The sequence below is a fragment of the Ictidomys tridecemlineatus genome, chromosome 12 (genome assembly GCF_052094955.1).
Source record: "Ictidomys tridecemlineatus isolate mIctTri1 chromosome 12, mIctTri1.hap1, whole genome shotgun sequence".
Lineage (NCBI taxonomy): Eukaryota > Metazoa > Chordata > Mammalia > Rodentia > Sciuridae > Ictidomys > Ictidomys tridecemlineatus.
In genome coordinates this window covers 9,682,235-9,699,178 of record NC_135488.1, presented here as the reverse complement: position 1 = coordinate 9,699,178, position 16,944 = coordinate 9,682,235, and the positions used below count along the sequence as shown (strand labels likewise).

The following is a 16,944-nucleotide window of genomic DNA, read 5'->3' as shown; positions in this document are numbered from 1 at the left end:
AAGTGATGGGGAAAGGATAGCTTTGAGCCACATCCATCCTAGGGCTTGGTTTTACTAATACAGTTTTATTTGATCATACACACACCCATCTTTTTGTGTATTTTCTATATTTACTTTCATACTGCATATAAGAACTGAGGAGCAGTGACACAGACTACATGTGGCTGTTACAGCCCAGATATTTATGACCTAACTCTTTATAGAAAAACATATAGATAATTAAAGCTCTATAGTCTAGAAACTGGGACTAATATAAAAAATAATATTATTTTGATCTCTTTATATGTCCTGACTAAATAAAGTTTCAGAAATATATCTATAAAAAGACACATAATGCAGGGAGGTGAGTATGATGAAAGCGGTAGGGAGGTGGCAACATGAAAACACAAGCTACCTGTGGTAACTGAAAAACTCCCAAGTGAAATGATAACTGGGTTTGGTCTTAAAACATACTATAGTGAATTATTTATACTAAAAATATTATTTTTATAAATATGCATTTCCTTTGAAGGGAATTATTCGATATTTTCCTCCACTCTAAGACTGAATTTGACATAGCATGAGAAAACAACTGACTTTTCCAAGAAATTCCTTGTACCTTTTTTATCAGTTTGTGACTGAGAAGTACCATTTGGCTGAGGTACGATATTTATTGCATGAATATTCTACAGTTTGATGGGTGTTTGGTTCCAGGGTTTTGCTCCCAAGAGCTGTTGCACATCTCCCTAAACACATATGCATAAATTTATTTTAGATACAAAATTCCAAGCATAATTAATGTGTCAGGGTTTTCTAAGTCTACATCTTTACAAATGTTTTTATCCCTACTTCAGTGGTTATTTTTGTTGAGCAAGAAATAGTTTTCGAGGCTACCATGATAACAAGGTTGTTTATTACCATGATTCTCACCATCCTAATAAACTAAATTCTTTATCTTAAAGACACTCTAGCAATAGTGAATAAGAAAGATATAGACACATCCAATATATAGTATTGGATGCTGTGATAGGCATAAAAAAAAAGGCCAGCTCAATTTTTCCATAACCTAATCCCCATAATATTGTAATATGCCATGTTGCAGGGCAAGATGGTGCATGTGAGTGAATATGGGCTTAAGGTGTCTAATATTCTGGACTTAATGTAAGAAGATATCTTCATTTATCTACAATCCAGTTTAATGACTATGGCCTTTTACATATGTGAGAGAGAACAGGGGAAACAACACCAGAGTGACTTGATGAGAAAAAGACACAAACAATATTGCTGTGATAGGAGACAAAAAGTAATCATGAAGCCAGGTGCTGTGGTGCATGCCTGTAATTCCTGTGGCTGGTGAGGCTGAGGCAGGAGGATCCTGAGTTCAAAGCCAGCCTCAACAATGGGGAGGCACTAAGCAGCTCAGAGAGAACCTGTCTCTAAACAAAATACAAAATAGGGCTGGGGATATAGTCAGTGGTTGAGTAGTGCCCCTGAGTTCAATCCCAGTATCTGCCCCTACCCTCAAAAAAAAAACTGAACATGAGCCAGGGAACCATGGTAATCTCTAAAAGCAAAATAGGAAAAGAAAATATATTCTTCCTTAGAACTTCTAAAACAAAATTCAACAGTGCAAACCCCTGAATTTAGCCCTGTGAATCTTCTGATCTCCCAAACTGCAAAAGTTTAAATGTGCATTGTTTAAGCTACTGAGTCTGTGATTTTATTTATTTATATATCATTCATTCAGATATTTACTATTTATCTATATATTTATTTATTTATTGTTGAACTCGGGCCCCTGCTAAGTACAGACTCAACCAATGAGCTACACCCTGGCTCTTACTTTGCGTCACTTTTCAAATGCCTTCAATAATAAACCATTACATTCACACTTTTATTTTTTTGTCAGTACAGTGAATATCAAACTTTATTTTATAATGACATTGACTGGCATTTCCCTAAGTATTGGACAATATATGCACCTCTTCAAATATGTATTGCTCATATAATCTTTTTAGTTGAAATTTTTAATAATATCCTTTGCCCATGTTCTCTTTAGATTTCTACTGCTTCTGATTGTTTTAAAAATTTAAAAGAATTATATCTTAGTAATAATGTTCTTAGTTTTAAAAATTGAAATATATTCTCCATGTGTTCCTTTTTTTTCAATTTCCACAGGGTGTCTTTTTATGAAAATAGTATCCACTTAAACATAATTAAATTTCCATATATTCTCAGTTGAATTAGAAGTTTAAAATAATTCTTCCCTACCCTATTATTAAACATATTTCCTACTTAGATATTTAAAAGTTTGTTTTCAACATTAAAGTTTTAATCTGTTTGAAGTACATGTATATATTATATTACTGATGTATTATATATAAAATGCATCGGATTTGCATCAAGGTACACTTAATTTTCATTTCAATAATATTTTTCATGATCTGCGTTAAACACAAAAATCATACATTGACCTACAAATTTAATACATCATAATATAAAGTTCCAGAGAACTTAAAATCTTTCCTTGAGCTTCCTTTAGGTAAAGCAGAAGTACAACTTTTCCTACAATTCAACATTGTTTTAATTTTTATTCTTTTATGTCAGTTCCACTGTTGGAATGACAAACCACAACTGCCAGTTGTTTATGACCAGAGGTATAAATAATTTCAGTACATTTTTGTTTTATATAATATTTATAATCAAAATTTAAATTTCTGGATAAATTTCTACTGATAATTTGATTAAAATTTTATCAAACTTATATTATTAAACCTGGGCAAATGATAAGATAATTAGGATATTTATGATATTAAAACTTCTTACCCACAAATCTGCTTAAGGTTACTTTGTAAAATATTATAATTTTATTTCTCAAATTATTGTGCATATATGCTTCTAATGATTTCTATGCATTTGATATAATTTAGAGTTTCATGGACAAATCTTATCAAATTTAAATAATGGCAACTTTACTCTTTCGTTATCAAATTTCCCACTTCATAATTGGTAGAAGCCTATTCTTCTTTTTTTATTTTTTGTTGTGCTGGGATTTGAACCCAGGCCCTTGTGTATGTGAGGCAAACACTCTACCAACTGTTCTGTGTCCCCCAACGCCCCTACTCTTTTCTTTTATGAAATACTCCATTAGTTTTCCATCACTTGTATAGTTTTTCTTACATAATAAGTAATACAAAGATGTATTTTGATATCCAATAAAAACATGCACCTTCTCAATACACCGATTGAATTGTTAAGTAAAATTTCTTCATTCTAATGCAGATAATAATATCATAGCAACATTCCAGAAGTTTATAATGCTATCTGCAAATGAAAAAATTTACATTAACATTAATTGAGGTATCATTAGTTTCAATTAAAGTGTCATTAAAGTAAATTTCAAAATAAAAAATGATTTTTATAACTTTTTCTTATACAGGTGGCTATGTCTAAAGATGCTTTAAAAAACAATAAAAAATTCTGCCTAAAACTCCCACAACTTCCATAAAGCAAAACTGTTCTACTGGGTTAATAGTGATTCATCATCCCCTTCCCACTGGCTTGATCAGATTTAATTAGGGATGCTTGTTTGAGCCACTGGCAGGCAGTCTATCATGAGAGTTAACGTTCTTTTAGTATTAAGAAAATAATTCAGATTTTTTATCAATTTTCTCACTTATTATCACCATACCAATGTTAACATCAGGAGAAAATGTCAATATGATATAGCACTTAATCACTTATTGAATATAAGAAAACAGTAGTGGAACAAAATAGAAGTTACAGAAATTCACAAACATATGCAAGACATTCCAATAACTCCCTCTATAGCCAGTGATTGGAATATGAATGGGAAGTACCTGTGACAAGGTGATTGGGACAGCATCACTCATATAATCTTTTGTAGATCTTAGGACTATTGCATCCCTCTAATGAATGAGTCTAAAGAATATTTTGTATGTAATTATTTATTTACTTGAAAAAAAGCAGGAGGATAAAGATTTGATATATATGCTTTTGTTTAATTACTCTAATTAACATAACACTCACCATTGAGCTGGCTTTAGAATTTCTTCACACTTGGTCTTTGGACTTTTAACTGTGGTTCCATAATTTGTTTTCCAATGAAATTAAATAAAGAAAGGAGAAAAAAAACCATCACTCACTTCTCACTTCTAAAGGCTAATGCAAACTCCTCTTATTCTCCTAGGCTGAGGAAAATAACAACAACACAGAATCTTTTGCTATGAAAAATAATGTCAATTTAAGAAATTATAGGCATTCTAATGACTAGCCACATACATTCAAAGGAGTGCAGACCATCTGCTGCCTGGATCAGAACAATGAGTTTGATAGTTTGTTGGGTATATTTGTACCTATACCTCCAGGAATAATCAAGCTTTTATAGGGAATGGGGGTGAAATTAATTGTTTAATCTAATCAATTAATTAAATTAATTTCAACTCATTCAACATGGCAAAGTGATATTTCCTAAGATAACTACAAAAACCTTTGAGAAGTGTAATCCCAGTGAAAGAGGAACTGCCATTGACTTTTTTTGCCTTAATGTAAGGGAATATGAGATGGTGGTAGGATCTTCATATATGAACTTATTAAAGTAGAACCAACTCTTGGAACCTTCAGGCTTATTCACATCTCTCTACATCTATAGGGGTAAAATATTAACCAGAATAATAAGTTAACTCAAAATGTCCTTATGCTATTCTGTTGTAGGATAAAGGAACTAAGTGTGAGTTGTAAAATTTAAGCAGGTCTAAAGTGTACGTATGTTTATGTGTATGAATCTAGAAAGATCATCAGAGTGTGGGAAGTTAAATTTGGGAATGAATACTCCATAATACAGTTGGTCTTGATTTATTTAATTTTTAAACAGTATAATTTGAATCATAGTTTTAATAGTTCATTGTATATGTATTATTATACTTACATGTATTTTTATAAAACAAATACACGTTTGTATACACATGCCCCTCAAGTTCTGATGCAGTAATGTCCTGATAAATCCATCATTAATTTGAATATAACATTAATTATTTTCGTACTTCTAACATATTGTACATCATAGCTCAGTCTAGCCCATAACATGCTCAAAATATTTATGTTAGCATATACATGGGAAACACCACAAAGTATGCTAATGAATAGTTGAAGCCCAGGAGGAGAACAAGTGTCAAAATTCAATGAATGGCGTCTACTGATTAAATAGCATTTTTGCAAAGTTATAAAGTGAAAAGCTTAATTTGAATCATTGGAAATTGCATTTGTTTTATATAATGTCATTGTTCCTATGCATTTTCCAAATTTATATTATGCTTTTTTTCTTTTATGAATTTAGTCCAGTTTCTCAATACCAGATAGAACTCAAAATTAATTTTAAGAAATATAAATTTAAACAATACTTTCTAAAGACAGATTAATTTGTAAGGAGACTTTTTCCTTTAAATTTTTTTAAAATTAACACAAACTACTGTGTGCAGTATGCACCTGTAATTGCAATGGTTTAAGAGGTTGAGGCAGGAGGATTGTGAGTTCAAAGTCATCTTTGGCAATTTAGTGAGGCGCTAAGCAATTTAGCTAAACCTTGTCCCAAGGGTTAAGTACCCTTGGGATCAATCCCTATTACAAAGAAACAAAAAATTTACACAAACTTATTGCATTCAAAATTATATTCAAAATTACATATTGCTGAAGACTCTTGATTGGATTGAAAATCAAATAACATTATTAAACTACCTATGACACATCTGAGACTAAAAAAGTTTTACTTTTATATTTCATAAAGAGATTAAAGTAAAAGACACACAAGTAAGACATCTTAAAATGGTCCCCTATTTTCAAGATAATTTAGAAGATAATGATGGAAATATAGTAGAGTTTTGCACAAGTCAGAGATTTTTCCTGTTCATTAACTATAAATGTCTAATAGTGAATTCAATTACTCTAATAAACACAAAAATAAAAGTCTCCCTTTACTTAAGGTAATTCTTGATTTAAGCCAGATCCTTTTACCCAGGCATAAAAATACCATTGTTTATATATGACTGTTATAGTTTAAATATACCCCAAAGGCCCGTTGGTGTAAAGTTTGGTCTCTGTTGGCACTATTGAGAAAAGGTGGGACCTAGTGGGAGACTTTGATGTCACTGGGACATGGCTTTGAATGAGAATGGGAAGCCTGCTCCTCTGCCACTCACTTTCTTTTGCTTTATGGCATTGAGGAGAGCAGTTTCTGCCAAATCCTCCTGCCATGGTGCTTTCATTCACTTCAGGATCCAAAACCATAAGACCAATTGATCATGAACTGAAACTACCAAAACCATGAGCAAAATTAAACCTTTTATCTTCTAAAATGGATTATCTCAGATATTTCTTTTAGTGATGAAAATCTGACAAACACAAAAATTGGTACCAAAAAGTAGAACTGTTCCAGTGATGTCCAGCTACTTTTTGCAATTTACATATACAAATGTTTAAAAAAAATAGTCTTCATATAAATTGAGTCAATATAAATATTCATATATATAGGTTTGTTGCTGCATATAATTCAATAAGTATACATAAAAATGCCCTTCTCTGATTTAATATGGGGAATTATTGAAGCATATTTTTCATAGTATTTTATTTAGTAATAACAAATCTGGTTGTGCTTGACTTCCAAAATTCTAATAATAATTTATGAATCAGATAAATTGAAATTACTAATGCACAATATTTAACATTATTTAATTAAATAATTGTACAAACTGTACGGATGCAATAAAATTCTAATTGTTACAGAAGTGACTGATAATTAGGTTACATTCTGGGTCAACTAAAATATGATTTCATCATCTTTAGTTACATTTAAAACTTCAGGTGTGAGGGAAGGCAAATGGTGGAATAGGGGCACCAGCACATACTGACTGCTCCGGGATATTGAATCAAATAATAGGTGTGTGTCTTCATAATGAAGAAGTGTGGCCATGAAAGAGAATATCAGTGTAAGATTAGAGAAGCAGGGGCTGGGGATGTGGCTCAAGTGGTGCGGCCCGGGTTCGATCCTCAGTACCACATACAAACAAAGATGTTGTGTCAGCCGAAAACTAAAATAAATAAATAAATATTTAAAAAAAAGGCTAGAGAAGCAATTACTAGGTGAATCCCAGAAATACTGGTTTTCAAAAGAATAAGAGTATTTATTTCAAAGCAAGGAAAATCAGAAACTTCAGCAACTTTTCAATATAAAAGACCTAAAATTAATTCTTCTTCACTAGGTCAGACCATGTCTACACCACTTCATTCTGGGGCCAGAAGAGAGACTGTGACAAATCCATCTACCATCTCTGGATGACTAAAGGCACAGTGGGAAGAAGCAGAGAGGCTTTACAAACAGAACTGGCAGTCTGAGGTTAGTGACCAAGAGGAAGTTCAGTTTAAGCTAGATTCTTTTATATGGACTCAGGAGGGGGCTAGGGCCAGGGATCCGGTTGCTGGGTTCAGTGGAAGGCTGAGAGTCCACAGCCACCACCCCAGAACAGATCCTTGTGGGCTCAGCCACCTCTCCCACACACAGTCATTCCGAGGATCCACAAATGATGTGGCAGTGGCTCTGCTTGTTTCTCTTTCTTTTTTCATGTTTTATAGGGAGAGTATGAACCCACCCAAAGATTCAGTATGAGTCCAAAAAAGAGGCTGTGTCGAAGATCCATTGACATCTCTAGGGTTTGGAGTATGCATTCTGCCATTCTGCTTATCTGCAAAGCAGAGAAAGGTGAAGAGCATTTACTTTTTAAAAAAATAATATTATTTTAGTTGTCAGTGGATCTTTATTTTATTTATTTATATGTGGTGCTGAGAATCGAACCTGTGCCTCAGATGTGCTCCACTGAGCCACAACTGTAGCCCAAGCATTCAATTTTGATATTGGTGGTCCAGGAACTGGACCCATAAAGGAGTTTCTCAGAATTACTTTGACCATGCCAGAGTTTGACAGTGTGAGGATCATGTAGATAGGCTCACATGCATGAATTATGTGCATTTTCTTGAAACAGAGTGCTAATCTCTATATGGGAAAAATTATTACATGGTGTCTCACAAAAGATGTTTTATTTAGTCACAGCCTTCATGACTAGAGACATTCAGAGGACTTGAACATTTACTACACTTCCAATGCCTAGAGGATCCCAAATCTGAAAGTCTTTAAAAGGAATCTCTCCATCTAAAATATATGGACAAGGAGGAATATATAATATTTTTATGCTAATTTTTATTTTGCTTATATTGTTTTCTGAGTAGGTTTATTTTGGTCCCCCCCATCGTTCATAGAGTTCTAGACAATTTAATATATTTTTCTTAATTAAACTAGATATACTCTCTCTTTCATTATTCTGCTTTCTCCTATTTTACCTTTCTTTCTCTTCCTATTTGTTCTCTCTTAACTTCTTCTAATTCATTTTTTTATCATTTTCTTCTTTCCACTTTTATGTTCTATGTAGTTTGAAACTAATTTTGCATTTTAATTGCCAAATTTTAAATTATATTTTATATTATCACTTCCCTTTTCTTATTTTTTGTTAGTGTTGCCATAAAGAATATTTTTCTACTAGAGAATAATTGTTGGAAAGAATTCTGCAAACATGGTCTAACCTGAAAGTCCATAAGAAGAGTAAAGCTCAGTGGGTTTTGATAAGCTGACTGTTGATAAGCAAGTGTTTTACTTTATGTGACTCAATGCCTACAGAAACTTACTAACGCATTTTTTCAGTGTCTAAATTACAGAAATCTAGCCTCAGAATTTATAAAGATGAACACATTCTGTTAGTGCAGAGGACTTCAAAATTTTGTGAAAGATCAAAAGGATATTAATTCCCTTTAATTATGTGTAGTTGACTGGAATTTTTAGAAGAAATATTCTCAAATCTTGTTTCATAACCTGGATATGGAAGAAGCAATTTAAAAGATAGTTTAAATGTTAAATCAGATTTCTTGCACAAATTTCCAGAACGTTTCCAGAAATATTTTCATCTTACTTTGCTCAAAATGATAAGAGTAAACAAAGATGTATACATCAATTTACAACTTATTGATGGGCCAATTTGTTAGAGCCTATACAAAGAAAAGTAGGACCAATATCCTCTCTGTATGTATTTGCATCTGATTGTTACATTTGACTTATGTGAATAAAAGAGACCTAGATAGCTGGTGAACATTATTACTGATCACATTTTTGAAGTTTTTGTTTGTTTGTTTGTTTATGTTTTTCTGTGTGTGTGTGTGTGTGTGTGTGTGTGTGTGTGTGTGTGTGTCTGTGTGTGCATGCTGGGGATTGAACTCAGGGCTTTGTGCATGCAAGACAAGCACTCTAGCAACTGTGCTATATCCTCAGCCCTATGAAGTATTTTTTAAAAATACTAGGATATCAATCAAACTGAGTAAAGAATATCTTCCTTACCATTGTTGATGTAGATCATCCAATCCATTGATGGCTTGAACAGAACAAAAATGTGAAGGAAGGCAAAAATGACTGACTCTCTCTCTCTCTCTCTCTCTCTCTCTCTCTCTCTCTCAGCTGAAGTATTCATCTCCTGTCATCAGGCATCAAGTTCCTGGTTTCTGAGTCTTTGGACTCTTATCAGGGTTTAAAGCTTTTAACATTCCTTTTCCTGTCCTCAGTTTTTTAGACTTTCATTAAATAACACCACTGAGGTTTCTGTTTCTCCAACTTTCAGATGACTACCTGTGGGATTACTTGGCCTCCATGATCATGCATTCATATTATTATACTAATTCCCATTGTGTATATATATATATATATATATATATATATATACATATATGTATAATTTATACATATGTATTATTTTATATTTAATAACAAACACAAAACATCTAAATGTTCTATTTTATCTCTGGACAGTACTAATTAGTGCACTGTGCATGATAAAGAATCAAATATGATCAAAATTGGAAAAAGGATTGTGAAGAAATTTCCATAATATGTGTGTGTGTGTGAGTGTGTGTGTATGTGTATGTATATGTGTTTATATATATATATATATATATATATATATATATATATATATTACTGGGAAAGATTTAATAAGTCAGATATATGATTATTAACTTTTCAAAAAAAATATCTACTTGGTTTTGCTATTTACTATTTGATTGGAGTACACCCATTACTAAGTTACATGCAAACTTACCTATTTTTATTAAGTAGTAATCAGATGGTTACAATTTTATTTTTCATTACATTTATTTGTTAGAAACTTTATTTTGCCATTATTGACAGACTGTGTATAGTTCTACATCTTATATTCTGTTTTTCCTTAGAAAGTAGCATTATTGAAGTATAATTCCCATATGTAAGATTTACCAATTCAGAGCACATAATTTAATAATTTTTTGTCCATTCATAGATTTTTGTAAATACTGCCAATAATTTTAAAACATTATCATCAATGTTCCTCCCAAGAAATTCTCATACCCATCAACATTAACTCTGATCTCTCCTTCTCTATCATACACCCTTGTCTCCCTACCATATGTAAATATTAGTCTACTTTCTGGCTGCAGAGATTGAATGTATATCTATATATGAGACTCTGTACATATATATATGTACATGTATATATGTCATATTATTGGTAAGTTTTGCCGACTTACTTCTTTAATTTAACATGTTTTCAAGTTTTATCCATGTAATAGCATATAACAGTAATTTCTTTCATTTCTATTGCTAGATTTAATAGAATTGTATGGTTAAGTTAATAATTCCTGGGCTGGGGAGATAACTCAGTTGGTACAGTACTTGCCTTGCCTGCACAAGGCCCTGGTTTCAATCCTCAGCACCACTAAATAAATAAATAGATAAATAAATAATTCCTGAGTTAAATAAATGTTTATATGTGTTCATATGGTTACTAATAAAACCAGGGTATTAACTTGATAATATTAAAGAGTGCTTTTATTGCTTTTGGGGTTTTTTTGTTCTATGTTTTAAAAAATATACTTACTGGCATAATACAAAAGAAAGCTTAGACTGAAAATTACTGACAAATCAAAAGCAACACACATATACTATTTTTAGAAATATAAATATGTGAAATTTTCAATAATAATATATTCTTGACAGGAAAGTAGCATTTTAAGAAGTTAGTTTATAGCTAAATAGTTAACATTCAGAAATCTAAGGTATAGTTTTGTATGACCTTGTGAAAGAAAAAAGAAATGTGAAGTTCTACACTAGTTTTTCCATTGTGTTCATTAGAAACATCTGAAAGGCATTTGACATTATTTGTATTTTTGCAGTTGTTTTCATTAATTCATCTAAAACTATTTTCATTAATTCATCTAAAACTGTTAAATTTGTTGATTTTTCCATGACCATCCCATGAAATAAGTTACCTGACTGCTTAGTATATGGATTCCTTACAAAAGAAAGAAGAAGAAGAAGAAGAAGAAGAAGAAGAAGAAGAAGAAGAAGAAGAAGAAGAAGAAGAAGAAGAAGAAGAAGAAGAAGAAGAAGAAGAAGAAGAAGGAGGAGGAGGAGAAGGAGAAGGAGGAGGAGGAGGAGGAGGAGGAGGAGGAGGAGGAGGAGGAGGAGGAGGAGAAGAAGAAGAAGAAGAGGAGTTATGGAAAAACAAACATTTTTCTTTGTGTATACAAAACTCATGATAAATTTTTCCATGAAACCTAGTAACAGCTATGTATTTTTGTAATTCTATTTGAATAGAAACTATAACACTTTTGCTTGACGGTAAAGTTAGAATTGCAGTAAAGTTCATTCTAACATATAGTTGTTTACTTTTTAATTATGAGTCTTTAGGCTGGACTATAATTGCATTGGGTTTACAGAATCTTTCATTATTTCCCTGTAAGTTATAGTCTCTTGTTTCTAATACCTATAAATATCTAATTATCAAAAATACATGCTATAACATTAATATTAACCCTTTACAAATGACATTAAAATTCAGAGCATTACTGATTTTTGTCCCCTGACCTAGATTATTTTGTTGTTCAGTATATTAAAATTTAGTTTGCTTGGTTATTACTTAGGTCTAACAAAAAATTGTTATTTGTGTATCTATACGTTCTGACTCCAAAAATAATTTGAGCATCAATTAAATTATTTGCACAAATATTTTCATTCTATACATTGGAGCATATCAATAATTACCTCATATTTCCACATTGGTTTGAATAACATGCTTTAAGATAATTATCATTCTTGCCACGAAACGTTCTAACAATACTTCTTATTAAGTTGTAAATTAGACATGTTTTCATGAGGCAAGTGTTTTGAAATTACTGAACTGTTGTTTATTAGAAATATCTTTTTCTGCTACTCAGTTAAATGTGTTAATGAAAAGACAAAGTGAGACACTGGAAATTGGTTGAACTTTCCTAATCAATGCTTATTAATTTTCTTAGCAATTATGTCAGGCTTTAAATTATATCATTTTATTTCTAAAAAGAATAAATGGTCTGGGAAAACATTCTTATACTTTATTCAAGATTCCCTTCTTTCTAATTGCATCTGACTAGATTTCATTGCTGTTGTTAGACTAAATGGTTAGCCTTCCTTTGTGGGGAAATGATACAGCTGTTTAAAATAAATTTTCTCAATTATTTAAAGTGTTCCAATAGTCTGAAAATGTATTTGTATTAAAAGCCTTTCTAATAAATTTTCAGAATAAAACACTGCAGTTAAAAAATAAATATAAAAATAAAATAGGTATTTTTGGCTTCTTACTATCTGGATATTTAGTAATCATAGAATAATCTCTATTGCCCCCAACATTTTCATTATATTTACATTTGTTGTATCAAAGAATAATAGCATTTCTAGGGCTGAGATTGTGGTTCAGTGGTAGGGCTGGGATCGTGGTTCACTGGTAGAGCATTTGCCTTGCGTGTGTGAGACACTGTGGTTGATCCTCAGCACCACATAAAAATAAATAAAATAGAGGTATTGTATTCATGTACAACTAAAAATTATAAAAAATATTATTTAAAAAGAAAAATATCATTTCTAAAGTGTACTGTTCTAATTTATTTATAATGTGACAGTCTATTTTTATCATTATCTAATTTCATATTTGCAAATTTGTATTCTTCAAAATTAATTTGGAACCACCAAATCAAAGCGTGGGGCATTGTAAGGGCCATTCACAGGCAGACATGCTTACTGTGGTGATAATTTTGAGTCACAACAGACGCATGGAACTTCCCAGTTGAGGTGGTAATGCTTTGTTTTTGTTTCAAATCTCAAACCACAAACAGGGGTATTTTAAATCAATGAATTAAAATTATGTTTTTTTGGTTTGGTTTTAGTTTTTGTTTTTTTGCTTTTTAAAATTGATGATTTTGGTAGTAAATTCACTGTGAAATGGCCAACACAGTTCATAAGTGTTGTCTAATTTTCCTAAGCACATGGGGGCTGTGATATGCCTCACCGAAGAAATATGTGTGTTAGGTAAGCTTAATAAGGACATTAGTTATAGTGTTATTGACTTGAGTGCAACATTAATATGCCAGCAATTTATATTAATTAAAGTTTTTTTTAACAGAAGCATATATAAAAATAAAGTTATATATTGACTGACTGACAAAATGTTACAAACCCCAAATTATTTTCCATAGGACTAGTGGCTCAATATCTACAAATTCAGTGTTTGCAGCAAATTTATAGAGCACAATTGTCATAAATATTGGGATTCACTATATAGATACATGCATACCCAAATGTATGTACAAAAATATAAACAATTATATAGTTATTTATTATTTTAAAATACATTTGATTAAGCATAGACTTTTAAAGTTAAACTTTCTTTTAAATCTAGGGATTTATATAAATTTAAAAAGTTCAAAATTTAAACAGCATTTTTCACATAAAATTGCAGCAATATTGAAATAAAATTTACACTAAAGTCCATTGTTAATCATTATTTAAATCTTAAAATCAGTGGGCAAAGAATCTATGTTCTACCATTTGATCTATCAATCATGGAAAGAACCACATAAATAGTAACAATTTTTGCTTCACAAAGGAATTAAAAACTAATATTTTTGCAGTTTTTCTTTTTTTATTGATTCTTTTTTATTTATACATAAAAATAGGATTCATTTTGACATAATTATAAAAGCACGGAATATAGTTTGATGTAATTCACTCCCCAGTACTTCCCCTTTCTGTCCTTCTTCCCTCTTCCTGTTTCCTTTCCTCTTCTCCACTGATCTTTCTGTTATTTATTTATAGTATGTTATAAATTAGTGTGTTGAGTTTTTCTTATTGGCACATTTTCAGATGTTGCATATATTTTTGTTCTTAATTAGTGATCAGTTGATGCATTTCTTATTAAAATGGAGATCATGATCCCAATACAATAATGTGCAGATGATTTTGAGCATTCACACATAAAATGAATTTAGTTTTCATATTGTATAATTAATTTTGATAACTGGTCAAATATAAGAACAGAATTTGCTTTAGACCTTTTTTGCAGGAAAGTCTTCAAGAGATAGATGTTGAAACTGGGAAATATAAATGTAGTAAAAATATAATTTTGATGGCCTTTTTCCAGAACGTTACCCAAGTAGTTGCTCTGAGCAATAAAGGCACACAATGTTTGGTTGGTGCCCATGAGTGGACCACAGAGCAAAAATCTGCATGGATACAACTGAATGTTACTATATAATTCAAAATTATCTTTCTTGGTCATCATTTTACTAGTGCAGTACCTAAGAATATAGCATCATATCAAATGGGATTCTATACATTTTTCTAACCTATATAAACAACAAACTGACACAAACTGACAATTGCTCAGGCAAATTTCTATTACATACATAGAGTTTCTGAGAGGATGAAGTGATCCTTAGAACAACAATGTCATCTAACATTGATTCTCATTCTCAAAAAAATAAAAACATTAAATGTTTGGAAACATGTATACGACTTAGAGTTTATGATGGAATTGTAGAAGTTATTAACAAATTCTGTATTACAGAAATGTGTGCTATATCTTTCAGATTTTGAGTTGTGTCATTTATGGAGTCTTTAATATAAAGTCATAATTTTTATATCTCATTTAATTCTTACAACTACCCTCTAAGATAGAGGCTTAAATCAAGCCACTCCAGAGTTGAAGAAAAAAGAAGTCAAAAAGATTAAGTAACGACTACATTCATTTAAAAAGTTGATTTTGAAACAAAAATTTAAAACTGGTTAATCTGATACCAAAGCTTAATTTTTCAAACTTTATTTTCATAGTAAAACATTACTATTTTTATGTGCTAAAATAAATCTAACCTTCATTTTACTACTTAACAATTTAAAGTGTACAATTCAGATTTGATAAGTATTCCATCATTGTTGTACCATCATCATTACTCATGTAAAAAAAGACATAATATGTCAGTGATACTGAAAATTCACAAAAAAATTATATTCTTTTGAGATTACACAAATTATATGAAATTCCAACTCCAGCATGTCTCAGAAAATCTCTACAACAGACTAGAGGAGCAAGGCCTGAAATGTTTAAAATCATACACCAAATGAATAGAGTTTTTTATGATATTAAATGCAATGATTTTTTATTATTTGAACTTTTTTTCTCAGATCATTATAGCCTAGCAAAAACACCTAAAAGATTTACTTATGATCATAGTGATTCTTAACTTCATTCTTTAGCTTACCCCAAAACTTGCTTTTTTTTAAAAATCATTCCATGCAAATTTCATTCATATAGTAAAAAAAAAGGTATCATTAGACTTTGAAATAAGTAGTTATTATTATCTTTATTAGAACCTATATTTAATCCTGTGTAATAAACACTTCAGTTTATAAAGTTGTAATAAGCCTTGAGAAAAATAATTGAAATAGCTCAAATAAGTGATTTTAGTGCACTCTGATTTGAAGAATTTAGGTTTGTTGATCTACTTCTCCTTGGAGACTACAACAAAAGCCATGGCATTTCTTATCTAATATGAAATAATAATTATTTCTGAATCAAGTTTCTTATGCCTAATTGATTGTTTCTGACAGAACAGATTAACTAAAAATAAGTAGTTTCTTTTGAATTTTAAAAATAAGTAGTTTCTTTTGAATCTTCATCATATTGATATTGGGATTCTAATAACTTGAATAGTATACCATTGAAAATAAAACTTGTATAGATTTCAGAAACAAAACCAGAGGTTTTTAAAATAGAAATGACAGAGAATCAAGCTTAATGGTAGACTAGTTGCTTCACATGCAAAAGACCCTGGCTTTGATTTCCTGACTTAAGAAAGAAAGGAACACTACATAGAATAGCATTTAATTTATGTTACACAAATGAGCTTGTGTATTCATAAGCTTTGTTTTCTATAGCTTGATACCAAACTATAATCAAAACATAAATTAAAAAATATTATCTTACTAATATCATAGGTGTCACCTATTCAGATATATTTTATATATTTATTTAAACTTCATTTTCACAAATTCACCAGAAAGCATAAATGTAATGATAATTCAATTATTTGCTTACTTGCCTATAGTTACCAGACTCTATAATTTCATATAACATATATCACAATTTAACTCAGTATATTTTATCCGTAGTTACTTTTCTCCCAGTTTTTGAGATATGTTTTTATCCTGCAGTAATTATCACCCAACTATGTATATGTGCATATATAGTACATATATTATGTAAATGCAAACACATACATATATATATGTATATATACACACACACACACATATATATATATATACACACACACATAAACACAATTTTCCTACCTTCTCTGTTCATCTCATGGAACCACTATTGAAATGTGAACTTTTCGAAGTATTTGGCACAAAACAAATTGATCTAATATCAGTGTCAAGGAGCATAAACTTAAACATTTAATTGACAAAGACAAACAGTAAAGGAAGAACATATAGATAATGTGATAGTT

At 30.7% G+C, this 16,944-nt stretch overlaps 1 protein-coding gene across 7 annotated transcripts in view; it reads left to right on the top strand.

Annotated features, from left to right (window-relative positions):
- LOC144369002 (uncharacterized) overlaps positions 1–11,420 on the top strand; it is a 57,188-nt gene extending 45,768 nt beyond the window's left edge. For 6 of the 7 annotated variants that reach the window (XR_013428421.1, XR_013428417.1, XR_013428416.1 and 3 more), the window contains 3 exons: positions 7,254–7,387; positions 7,624–7,750; positions 11,385–11,420. The gene's annotated coding sequence lies outside the window, so the exon portion shown is untranslated. The remainder of the gene's footprint in view (positions 1–7,253; positions 7,388–7,623; positions 7,751–11,384) is intronic. The other variant, XR_013428420.1, reaches the window with a different exon arrangement.
- The last annotated feature ends 5,524 nt before the right edge of the window (positions 11,421–16,944 follow it).